The sequence below is a fragment of the Chlorocebus sabaeus genome, chromosome 8 (genome assembly GCF_047675955.1).
Source record: "Chlorocebus sabaeus isolate Y175 chromosome 8, mChlSab1.0.hap1, whole genome shotgun sequence".
NCBI lineage: Eukaryota > Metazoa > Chordata > Mammalia > Primates > Cercopithecidae > Chlorocebus > Chlorocebus sabaeus.
In genome coordinates this window covers 23032754-23038419 of record NC_132911.1, presented here as the reverse complement: position 1 = coordinate 23038419, position 5666 = coordinate 23032754, and the positions used below count along the sequence as shown (strand labels likewise).

At 42.9% G+C, this 5666-nt stretch overlaps 1 long non-coding RNA gene across 1 annotated transcript; it reads left to right on the top strand.

Moving 5' to 3' along the window:
- The first annotated feature begins 2580 nt into the window (after nt 1-2580).
- Nucleotides 2581-5321, top strand: LOC140712295 (uncharacterized). The gene is made up of 3 exons (XR_012093823.1): nt 2581-2983; nt 3457-3622; nt 4446-5321. It is a non-coding gene; the product is annotated as an uncharacterized lncRNA (long non-coding RNA).
- The last annotated feature ends 345 nt before the right edge of the window (nt 5322-5666 follow it).

Here is a 5666-nt window from a genome sequence, read left to right as displayed (position 1 = left end):
CAGGGGCACTGGCTACTTAAGAGAGGTGTAAACTCTGAAGCCAGACTGATGTAGACAGAATCTGAGCTCCACTAATTCCTAGCTCTGTGACCTTGAGTAAGATGCTTCACCTCTCTGTGCTTCAGTGCCCTCATCTAAAAGCTAAGTTAATTAGTGCTTACTCATTGGGTTGCCATAGGATTAAAATACATTGAAATCATGTGAAGCAGTGGAACATCCAGACAATGGAATATTATCTGGTGCCAAAACTAAATGAGCTATCGAGCCACGAAAAGGGATGTAAGAAACTGAAATGCATATAATTAGGTGAAAGAAGCCAAACTAAAAAGGCTACATACTGTATATCCCAACTATATGACATTCCAGAAAAGGCAAAACTCTGAAGGCAGATGAAAAGATCAGTGGTTGTCAGGGGTTAAGAGGGAGGGAGGGATGAAGAGGTGAATCAGGGAGGATTTTTACAGCACTGAAACTACTCTGTGTGATACGACCATGGTGGGTACATGTTATGCATTTGTCCAATCCCATTGAACATGCGCACCTAGGGTGAACTCTAATGTAAACTATGGATTCTGGGTAATAATGATGTGTTGATATAGGTTCACTGATTGTAACAAATGCACCATTCTGGAGGGGACTGTTGATAGTTTGGGAGGCTATGCCTGTGCAGGAGTCAGGGGTGAATAGCAACCCTGTGCTTTCTGCTCAATTTTGCTGTGAACCTAAAACTGCTCTAAAAAATAAAGTATATTTAAAGTATAATAACATGAGACACTTGGAACAGCACCTGGCACATAGGAAGTACCATGTAAGTGGTTTTTAAAATTATTATTCTTGCAGGCCAGGCGCGGTGGCTTACACCTGTAATCCCAGCACTTTGGGAGGCCGAGGCGGGTGGATCACGAGGTCAGGAGATCGACACCACCATCCTGGCTAACACGGTGAAACCCCATCTCTACTAAAAATACAAAAACTTAGCTGGGCGTGGTGGCAGCCGCCTGTAGTCCCAGCTACTCGGGAGGCTGAGGCAGGAGAATGGCGTGAACCCGGGAGGCGGAGCTTGCAGTGAGCCAAGATCACACCATGGCACTCCAGCCTGGGCGACAGAGTGAGATTCCGTCTCAAAAAAAAAAAAAAAAAATTATTATTTTTTGCTTAATATATACACCATTTCTACCAATACCACTAAGTCTCTGAATTAAGTCACAAATAGTGATAACCCCTCACATATGCAGAGTATGGTGGGTATTTCTCAAAGCACATTCATGCACAGTGTCAGGGGCAGTCTGGTCATAATCTATGTATGCAGCAGCCCCAGGGGATTCAGAAGCAGGACAGGAGGAATGGAAAGATTTAGCTACAATAAGCCCTGTGTATGATGGGGGGAAATGAGAGCCAAACCAAAGGTCTAACGATAGGAGGTTGATTGAATAAGACATGGCACATCTGTATGTTCCTGTCATCATAATTAAGGCAAGAGAAAACTTAATGATATAAAAATTACTTTGGGAGGCCAAGGCAGGTGGATCACCTAAGGTCAGGAGTTCGAGACCAGCCTGGCCAACAGGTGAAACCCCATCTCTACTAAAAATACAAAAATTAGCCAGGGGTAGTGACACACGCCTGTAATCCCAGCTCCTCGGAGGGCTGAGGCAGGAGAATCGCTTTAACCCAGGAGACAGAGGTTGCAGTGAGCTGAGACTGTGCCAATGCACTCCTGCCTGGGCAACAGAGTGAGACTCCATCTCAAAAAAAAAAAAAAAAAAAAAAAAATTGTTCCTACTGAGTTACATGAAAAAGGAAAGTTACAAAAAAGTAAGTGAAGTATGAATCTACTGAGTTTTTTTCCTTTTGGTATATTAGGCTTGTTAAAAAGACCAGAAAGATATGTATCAGAATAATATTCATATTTATTATTTCTCAATGGAGCAGTAAGGAGTCATTTTTCCTTTCTTCTTTGTGTCTGAATTTTCTATGTAATAACACATAATAAATATGTATTATTACTTTTAAAACAAGGAAAGGTTATTGTTTAAAAATAGAACACATAATTGTATATGCAATGTGATTCAGTTACATAAAAGATATGTAAAACAGGAAAATGTTCAATGGAGAAATGTGAGTGATGTTTTTCTTTATGTTTTTCAGGTTTTTACAAATGTGCTGCCCTGAGATCCATAAGTTGTTTTTATGAAGATGGTTCAGATAGGGAAACTGAGGCACAGTCGGTGGGCAGGAAGGCTTTCTGGCTCCAAACACACACCTCTGCCTGCCCTGCCCTGCAAGAACCTGAGCAGGTATGGTCGATCATCCCCAGAGATGTCCTGCCTCCAGATTCATTGCTGACTGTGGCTTAAAGCTCAAGGAGGTGACCAGCACGTAACAACACAATCTGCCTCTGCAGACTGCCAGTCGGCTGCATCTCCTGGCTCCAGAGGCCAGCTGTTAGGGAGGAGCCCCAGAGACAGACGTGTCCTTAAGCGATAGCAACCCACCCAGGCCAAACCTTTTGGGCCTCCCTGATCTACTTCCCTGACAAGGGTGTCTGGAACAAAATAAAACAGAAACAAAAACAGAGGTGAGTGAGGAAAGCAAGGGAAACAAGAGAATGAGAGAAAAATATTTTCTAGATAAAGCAGGTGGATTTGATGGGTGAGCCAGGAGGCCAGCAGCAGGGAGGGTGGGTGGTCCAATGGGCAGAACTATGGCTAGGAAGTCAAGAGTCACGAGTCCCTGTTTCACCCATGGACCATGACTGTAGGATCCAAGGCATGACCCTTTCCCAGAGCAGTGCCCCTTTAAGAGAGGGAAATGTGATCAAAGGGGTAAGAAGGGTCCCTTGCTCCTGGAGGGGGAACGGCTGGCCTGTCTGCCTGATAGCCACTGGAAGGAGGCCTTGGTTAGGCCTTCCCACTGACACCCACTGGGGCGCGATGGCAGGGCAGTTGGTGCTCTTGTCAACTTACTGCTTCCAGGTCTTCAGGTGAGGAAATAGGCCCCGTACCAGTGCCACAGAGCAAGGCTTCAGGCCGGACCAGCAGCCCTCATCCTGTCTCTGTGTATGAGAACAGAGGCAGGCTTGGACTTGGGTACAGTTGACTGTGAATACCTCGATGACCCATGACTGGCCCTTCTACAGACCCACACAGCACAGGACAGTTACAGACCTGTGTCCACTGACCTTGGAGCAAAATGGACTTTGGGGGATCTTTGTTTTTCCTAGGTGGAATAGAACCAAAAAAGTATCAGTTGTTTATTGCCATGGAAATTTTACATACAACCCTGGCAGCTCTAAACATTTCCCAAGTTGGTTTGAAGGTAGTTTCTTACCCTTTGGACTCAGGAAATCTCTAGCAGTGATTTCGAGATAAGAATATGGAATGAGAGCAACACTGAAAATTTGGAGAGTAGGAAAGAATAATTCACTCCTATTCCCTAACTTCCTGACTTTGGTAGGTTGCTATTAAAATCCCACCAAACCCTGCCACTGGCGTCCATTGGGCTTTGTGGATTGATTCAGATTTAAGGTGCGCCCCTCTGGGCCTAGCACTGGAGGCGGAGACAGCAGAAGAATAAAAATTGGTCTTGGAGTCCCCAAATTCAGAGGGAGTGACCAGAAGTGGTAAGGTGACAGATTTTAAACCAAATTATGGGATACAGATCATGAATAGTATGCTTATTCCAAATTAGCAGCAACCCCCAAAAATACAGGTAAACTGAATCCTAAAATGTACCCCGTCTGTTCACACTGGCCTAGGCTAATAATAAATGTTCCGCAGGAGTGGTCTTCAGTCTAAGAACACAGGAACCATAGGGTGGCCACCCCATACCATGCCTGGGCATTCTGGGAGTACATTAATGTCAACCTATAGGCAATAGTACCTGGGCCTTTTAAAAATGTATCTGGCAGTATTTACATATGTCTTACACAAAGGATAATACAGAGAAGATATTTACTAGGACCCAAAATTAACTCCAGTGGCATCCAAGTTGCTTCTAGCAGGGTACAACTGCAGGCCGCAGATTAACCCAAGGATCCACCCCTAATTTGCAGAGTGTATTCTCTTAATTGACTGAAGGTTTCTTTTTCACATTTTCTACTCCCCCATTACTGGTGTCTGCAAATGTTCTTTCAATTCCAAGTCGGTGTTACTCAACTAACATTCATTGATAATTTATATTCTATGTTTTATATTTACATTTGTATTTTGCATATATTGTCGTTCCAGAGGTGTAGCAGTGGATATACTTCTTTTCATTTGTTTGTTTTTTGTTTTTTGAGACAGGGTCTCATTCTGTCACCTACATTAGAGTGCAATGGTGCAATCATGGCTCACTGCAAACTCCACCTCCCGAACTCAAGTGATTCTCCCACTTCAGCCTCCCAAGTAGCTGAGACTATATGTGTTTGCCACCATACATAATTTTTTAAAAATCTGTTGTAGAGACAGAGTCTCACTCTGTTGCCCAGGCTGGTCTTGAACTCCTGGACTCAAGTGATCCTCCCGCCTCGTCCTCCCAAAGTTCCGGGATTATAGGCGTGAGCCACCTCGGCTGGCCAAGATACTTCTTTAAGTCTCAGCATGGTGCCTCAGCAAAGCTCAGTGGTCCTGTCATCAGCAAAAGAAGGGTAAATGCCATTCTCAGGATCTACTGATTGTGCTCCACCTTTTAACCAACTGTTAAATGAAGTCTGGTGCAAACTTTCACAGGCATATTGGAAAGCAGATGGATCCATACCTAGTGATAGCCATGACTTGCCCCTGAGCCTGTGTCAATTAGATTTTTGGAATACACTGTTCAAACTCATGTTCATGGGCACAAAGTTTACAATCAAAACAGTCATTATTATAAAGAGTAATTTGTGTAGTCAGTGGTAATTTCAACAAAATAATATGTATAATCATATGTATAATCATTGTCTTCAAGAACAAAAATTACCCAAAAAGCACAAATACATTCGAGAAATATTTTGAGGCTGAAACCCACATGCTAACTCTTTTTGGGAGAAGAATAATGAGAAAAACTTTCTTTCCATCTACACACCAGGTCCCATAGCTAATAGTTGATATGTTTGCCTTGTTACAAAATTTAGAATGATAAGCGATATATATATAATGCATGTGAAGTCGATATATTATGTGCCCAAAAGATATATATATTTCTACGTATACATCTCTACTCAAGACAGAAATATATGACTGAATAATTCTTCAACAGAATGGAATTGAACGCAAAGGTGATACCAATTAATATATGAATTTTTCCCACTTTGTTAAGAATATTAGTGTTTGTTGCATGCATTATAGTATATTTCCTTCACTGATACAGTGAATATTAGTAGATGTCTGGCATAGAGATTTTAAATTTCTTACTTTCAAATACTGTACATGAAAAAACTTTTATATCTCCAACAAAAATTAGGCTTGCAGACCAGGCAAGGTGGTTCATGCCTGTAATTCCAGAACTTTGGGAGGCCTGAGGTCACGAGTTCAAGACCAGCTTGCCCAACATGGTGAAACCCCATCTCTACTAAAAATACAAAAAATTGGCCGGGCGTTGGTGCGCGCCTGTAGTCCCAGGCACTCAGAAGGTTGAGGCAGGAGAATTGTTTGAACCCAGGAGGCAGAGGTTGCAGTGAGCCAACATCACACCACTGCCCTCCA